Source organism: Cyprinus carpio, unplaced genomic scaffold (genome assembly GCF_018340385.1).
Source record: "Cyprinus carpio isolate SPL01 unplaced genomic scaffold, ASM1834038v1 S000006738, whole genome shotgun sequence".
NCBI lineage: Eukaryota > Metazoa > Chordata > Actinopteri > Cypriniformes > Cyprinidae > Cyprinus > Cyprinus carpio.
In genome coordinates this window covers 104,717-112,206 of record NW_024879337.1, presented here as the reverse complement: position 1 = coordinate 112,206, position 7,490 = coordinate 104,717, and the positions used below count along the sequence as shown (strand labels likewise).

Below are 7,490 nucleotides of genomic sequence, written 5' to 3'. Positions count from 1 at the left end.
ATCATATATTTTTTGTTGTTGGTTTAGCTCATTGTTTTTGGGAAAATGTTATTTGGTCATATTTGAAATCATTTTAGGGTCATCTCGACAAGTTTGCTGAGGTCCCCTGGTTCAAGTTAAATATATCACCTGGTTTGAGAACTATTGCTTTACATGATTGTTTTAACTAATAAAGAAAAGGTAATCTGTGTTAGGCAGAAAGCTTGTTAGTAAGTAATTTAGTTAATGAAAATAGTATTACTTTTGTTGAAAACTTGCAGTTAAGATTTAAAAAAACAAAAATTTACGTTACCATCCATAAAAAGTTTAGTTACTTTTGATGCCTAAAATTTAAAATCCAACAATCAAAATAATTCCCTAGATTTATTTTCCACTTAATTTTTCACGACTTCGCACATGCATGTGATGTCCCAAGTGCAGCAGGCAAGCTTGGAATATGGAGGCAGCTGCGTTCAGCAGATAGAAATATTGCATTATATTGATTTGTCCAGGAAAAAAAGATGAATCTGAACACTGTTGTGTAAGTTGTGGCTTTTACTTTACTCTGGCATTACATCCACCCACATCCTTCTGATCAGCATGTGCACATTATATAGAATTAAAAATCCTTTTGGAAGAGAATTAAACAGTTTCTTACAAACTCCCATTTGATAAATGTACAGTGAAATATAAACGTAGATATGAGGGAAGTTACAATTAGCTTCAAAGCTACACGCTGACAATTATTAGGATTGGCCTGGCACTTCTACCTGAAAGATGTCACTATCAGTCACTACTGAGTGATTGTAATAACTTCTGACTGTGATCCAGTGTGGTTTTATAAATGTTGCGTTTGTTGTTGGAAATGCAGAAATATGTTGTTGTGCTGGTGCCAGAAGGAATTTTATATGTGGTACACAGTTACAACTTCTGTGAAGAAAAGTAATACCAGTGGCAATTACTGTTGCCAGAAAGTAATAAGTAGTAGCAATATGCTTTTGAAAGGGAGTAACTGAAAGTAATGAGTAATATATTACATTCTCTGAGTAACTAGTAACACTGGCGGTGATAAAAATATGTTTGTGCCGTCAGATTGTGTTAAGAAGACATAAAACCCAAAGCAACCATGACACCAGCTACTATAATCATTGATACCCAGAATGTTAAACATTAAAATAAAATAATAAAAATTCCATACATATTTCAACTTTACTCTGACTTCACATGGGGCTTTTTAAACAACTTGCTTGCGAAGGTCCAGCTATTCCCTGAGTTATTCTGGAGCGTGATAGCTGTCTACATTTAACAAGAGAGAGACACTTGGGGGCTGGAGAGTCCCTCTTGTTCTCCTTGTTCCATTTCATTAAAGGAAAGAAAAGAACAAAAGGAAAAAGAAGCTGCTGCCAGGAGATTTAATACAGAACAAAATTAAAACACACAATGTAATGTTTACAAAACTCAAAATACAAAACAAATCGTTGCGTATGAGGTAGCCACACAAATAAAGAAGTTAAGTAGTGAAATTAAATAAAACTACTAGCATAGTATCGTTTCTCACTCGTTTCATATGGTTTTGATTACGCTTACGTAAATCCCCATGAGGCAATCAGTAGCCGCGTCGTGCCCATGAAACGCGGCGATCAGATCTAGCTAAACCGAAGCGTGATACACGTGGGACGCTAGCCATTGGAACGCTGGTGAGGTGGGCGATTCCAGTCAAATCGACTGGAAACGCAATCTACAATACTTAACACCTGCACGTATTTGTACATTTACGAATCTACACAGCGTGACGAGCATGCAGAAAACTCATTTTCATTAAAAACAAAATATATTTTTTGCTAGATAATGTGCATGATTGCAACAATGTGTGAGACTGCTGTTACAGTTGAGTGTGAAAGATTCAAAGTAAAGACCCAGAAGTATTGATTAATTATCACGCGGCTTGGTGGCTCGTTGGTGTTTAATGCGTTTACGTGTTGAACTGATATGCAGAAAATGCAGAGTGATGGAGGAACGGTGTTGAAGGGGTGGTTGCCACAGAGGCGCTAGGGCTCATATGAGTCATGGATATACTTCCTGAAAAGGATGTGAGGTTAAGAAGAAGACAGAGAGAGGGATGCAGTGGTGGGCGGCAGACTGGCGAGAAAATTCAGTCTCTGGCATGTTTCAAGTGCGTGACTGGCACTGAAAAACAGGAAAGTCCTCTCGATCACCCCACAAACTGCTCTCTGCTAGGTCTCACATCATGAAGATCTTCCTCTCCCGCTGCCAGAGTGTCTTCCTCCTGCCACATAGGGGCTATCCCTGAGGAGTGTCGCCGCGGGGATTACCTTCAATATCAACTCTGGGGACAAACTGTGCATGTACATATCCCAGAAGATCAAACACTCGGGCAGGGCTGAAGGTTCTTTGATAGGTTTTGTTGTCGGGGCAAAAAAATCATTTGCCAAACATAAAAGATTTTTGACAAAAAGAATAATATTATTAACCTTAATGTTGACAGAAACAGAAGAAATACCCCACAATTAATTTATTACTCAATAAGACTTAATACAAGTACTTTATTTTATTTATTTATTTAATGTTTTTTTTTTTTTTTTTTTTTTTTTTGACCTTGAAATAACAAAAACTTGGACATTGGTTAAGATGAAAAAATGTCTCTGACTTTCACCAGGTCTGCATTTATTTGATCAAAAACACAGTAATAATTATAAAAATATTCTGAAATACAGTGTTTTCTATTTGAATATATTTTCTAATGTAATTAATTATCTCACATGATTTTTCAGAAGTCAATATGTTGATTTGGTGTTTAGGAAAGATTTATTATTATTATCATTGTTGAAACAGTAGTGCTGCTTTATATATATTTGTGGAAACAGTGATATGGTTTTTTTTATTCTTTGACAAATAGAAAGTTCAAAGGAGCAACATTTATTTGTAATACAATACTTGTTTTTATGTTTTATATATATATATATATATGTACTAATATATTTTGTGTTCCAAGGCATTTTCCAGCTCTCTGTCTGGCACACTCTCCAGCTGCTCTCAAGCAGCACACACGGTTCGCCACTCAGGCTTCACTGAGGGGTGTTGGGGTTGGAAATCAAGAAGCAACAGTTGCAGCAGCTACAATAACATGGTTGCTTAGGGGTATGTGCACAGATGACTCATGTTCATTTTTGAATGCATGCTTTTCTAACCATTTTCTCCCTCTTTTTTTTTCCAGATGGAACTGGGATGCTGGGAAGATACTTTTTGCTTGGCTCAAAGGGTAATATTTGACCCACCATTCAGATTGTGAAGATGTTTTATTTTATAGTTTTAATTGTGACCTTGTATTTCAGGAGCAAGTTAGATTCTGAAGCCAAAAACTGGAGGTACGGTACAGCAATGACTTTAATGTTGTTAACATTTTAATGTAATACTTCTCATAAATATTTGACATAATAATCTCTTTCTTGTCTTGTCAGGCTCTTAAGCTGACATTCTTAATGGACGATGGCGATGTTCATGGAGATTGCAGCCCCTCATTTCCCTCCGTTTTTCACTCTAATCGTCTGCATTGCTGGATTTTTTAAGGTAAAACATTACTGCATCTTCCTCTATACCTTAAATCTGTTTGACAGTAAATACCTAGACATATTCCATTATTTCTGTCATTCCAGTCCATTGTAGGAGTCGCTGGTGGAGCAACAAGAGCTGCCTTAAAAACTGTCCATACAAGCTCACTTAGAAACAACATGGCTGATATCTCCGCCAAAGATGGGAGCCAGGTTTTTATTCACTTTTCTCTCATATACTTCACAATAGTTTTCCTTTCTTGATTCTCCCAGCAAAATTCCCTCTTAATGTAGGAAGTTGAGGGTCAAAAATGTGTCAGTGGTTTCCATGTGTCAGTGTGTCATTTCTCTGCTTTTTTTGTCCTGACAAAGGGAACGCCTGGGAGTGAACCTGGCAGGACTGCTGGTCAGCCTGGCACTCATCCCACGGCTGCGTAACAGATAACCCCGGTGTGAGTTACACCCCCTGATGTATGAGGCCACGCTCTGCATGAAGTGTGTGGCAGATGTTACTGATTTATCTTGCTTTTATTCAGGCTGACGTTCATCCTGTTCTTTTACTGTTCACTGTTCTCCACCTGTTTGCGCCCAATTACAAAGCTGTTAGTTCTGTTGTTGTGGAAGCAACAACTTGAGGCTTTCGCTTGTCCATAGTCCTTCATCGGTACCTGCTTGATGGTCCAACCTCTCAGTCCAATGGGAGGCCAATCAGAAAGGGAGACCTGTATTTACTGATGTATGGCCTTAAAACCTGATTTTTGCCATATTTAATATGAATTACGTTACACATTTTATTTGATTAACAAAAATTCCTTCCTGTTCTAAGTAGCTCAGAAGGGACCAGTTGCCATAAGTTAGATGTGAGGGCTTGGAGACATTTGTTCAAAGAAGTCTATTCATCTTTCTTTTATATTCACTTACTAATTACAAATATAATGTTGTTTGAAAACGAAGTATTGACTGTTAAAAAGCGATGTGTGTGGACTTCAAGGCCAGGAGAACTACAGCTGGCTGAAAGAACAACAACAAGCCGTATCTCATTGGAATCAAAAATGGTAAAAAACCCTCAAGTTCTTCCATATAAACAGAAGGTCAGACATGTAACATGATCTGAGGGAAATAAAATTAGAGGGTTTATGCTTAGCTGGGACTCAGCCATTGAGCAGCAATGACACACATTATGGGATGCATTTTTTTTCTCCAGGTACTCTGTGTGTGTGTGTCTGGGGAAGCGTTGGCTCAGTGCGTGATGAAATCATGGCGTATGTCAGGCCTTGTCTTAACTTGGAGTGCTGTGCTGCCGCGATGATTCCTCTCTGGTGATTAAATCAAAGCAGCTCTCAAACACTAAGAATTAAGCTTCGTTCAGTTGTGATGAAGACGGATCTTCATTTATGTTTATCTTTATAGATGCACATAGTACTGGTTGTGCTTTGATCAAAAGGGATGGTGGCTACTTTCTTTAAGTCGGGTAAGACACCAAAAAGCAAGGCTGATATATTGATGTCTTAATAAATCAAATATATCATCGGTAAAATATGAACCACCGTGAGTCTCTGACGGTTTTATTTTCCAGATACATAGGGGAGCTGGTGTCACAGGAATCATAAGATGGTTAATCAGATTTTCCAGACATTCCTAAAAAGGTAAATGTGTAATGCATGTTGCAATAAGATTTAGCATTTAGAGACCAAAAAAAAAATAACCCTTTTTTTCGTTTATCAGAACTGGATCAAGCAAAGTGGCACACAGACCAGACACTACTGGACTGGAGAGTGGCGTGTGGAATGGAGCAAAAAGAGAAGCTGAAGAAAATTTACAAGAACTAGAGGATGGATGTTTTGGTTTGACTGATATTCACTTTGAAACATCTGCAGTTTTAAAGATTTGAAGAGCTGAAATTTGCAGATGTATGCAAGTGTCTTAAATATACCATACAAATAAAAACAAAGAGGCGAATCATGTATTCCCTATACTCTAAGGGTTATCTTCTCTTTAAAATTTGGGGTCAGTTTTTTTTAGTGACTAACTGCATTCAACAGTGATAAGAAAAGCTTCTCAAGTGATTTCTGAAGGATCATGTAATGCTGAAGACTGGAGTGAGGCTGCTGAAAATTCAGCTTTGCCATCACAGGAATAATTACATTTAGATTATTTTAAACAAAAATTTTTTATAATTTCACACTATTACTGTTTTACTGTATTTTTGATCAAATAAATGCAGCCTTGGTGAGAACAAGAGACTGCTTTCAAAACATTTTAAAAATCTTCCCAAACCCTGACGTTGAAACGAAGTGTATGTGTTTTGTACATGTTTTAATAATAAAAAAGCCACACAAATGAATAAAAAGAACACTGCTGTAAATACAAACAATTTTGAAAACAAGAATCCAGTGGAATGCGCACTTAATCAAGAGAAATTTACCACAAAACTTATTCTCATTAGAAAAATTTTGTGAAATACACATTAATCATATTTAGCTACAGCACTGATATTGATAATTATTTTAATTAAATTTGAGGGAAAGAGTTCCCAACATACTGTATTAAAAGTGGGGGAAAAACAGAAAATGGACTGAGCAATAAGTAGTAACTTTTGAGATATGAATAAGCAATAATTTTGATATTTTATAATAATACAATGATAAATTGTTAAACAATTTCTGAGAATTTACAGGTTTTAACAGTGGCTTAATGGGGCCTGCATTTTAACAAAACCAATTCTCTCTTTGCAGTAGTCACACTACTTTTATTATTATTTTTTTTAAATAAAAAACAATATTTATATTTAGCAGACGCTTTATCCAAAGTGACTTACAGTGCATTCAGGGTATACTTTTTTTTTTTTTTTAACCAGTATGCGTGTTCCCTGGGAATTGAACCCTGAACCTTTTGCGCTGTCTCAATGCTCTACCACTAAATTTACAGGAACATTTCATTATAATCACATCACAATTAAATGACACAATAACCCTACCTCTCAGCTCTCAGGCGCAAAGACAGACTAATGAGGATATAATGTCAGCAAGATAAACCGTGAACTAACGTCCGAAAACAAGGGTTCTCGTGATATTTATCTTTCAGGAAATGTCCGGGCCCGTGATGGTGATTTTTCTAGGGGCCGTGTTTGTGCAACACATGTTGGTAACATTTTCCCCTTTAACTGCCGCCGAACTGCTCCTGTGTGCGCTGCCAATCATTCAATGGCGGGTTACCTGTTTACGCTGTCTGTAACCCATCAGCCTCAGGTCATTTTTTTTTCTTACGTTAAGTAAAACTGCAGAACAAGTCATACATGTTTGTAAATTTGCAGGGGCTGAGACCGTTCCTTTTAAGTTTTAAGTTTACTAAAGGCAGCTGGTGATCTTTAAGCATATGTTGGTGGCTACGTGACTGTAGAAACAGCGCTGTGAGTAAACAGAAGCACCTCGCTCATAAAATGTTTGGTTAATTACCAGCATTCACAGTATCGTTGTATGAGTGATCAACTTCCTTTAAAGAACTTTCCCCACTGTTTATGCTGTTTATACATTAACTCACTGAACGTCATCGTGTTGAAGCAGTGACCGAGTTTATTTCACAGGAGAGAGGAAGCAAAATTTTAGCACATGCTACTGGCATATCATAGTACAGTCTGAGTTAAATCCACTAGCTTTGGCGTTTTACAGCCTACTGAGCTAACTTAAGATATTCTACTCTAAATTACAGTTCCTGCAAGACATACTATAGGCTAAATTGGAAAGCGTCACTTAATAGTTTTCGTTGTGAAGCTTTAGAAAAAAATAACTTACTTGATGAAGGGTTAATATATCACATTACTACAATGTGTCTGTTCCAAAATACAGGTGGTCGCTTGAGCTAATAAAATATCCTTTTAACTTTGCATTTAATGTCAAATGAGGCTGGGAACACATATCTGGATTAGAAGGAAATTTAAAAAAA

The 7,490-nt window shown here is 36.9% G+C and overlaps 1 pseudogene; it reads left to right on the top strand.

Annotated features, from left to right (window-relative positions):
• Positions 1-5,377, top strand: part of LOC122144606 — a 7,108-nt pseudogene extending 1,731 nt beyond the window's left edge.
• Positions 5,378-7,490: the final 2,113 nt, after the last annotated feature.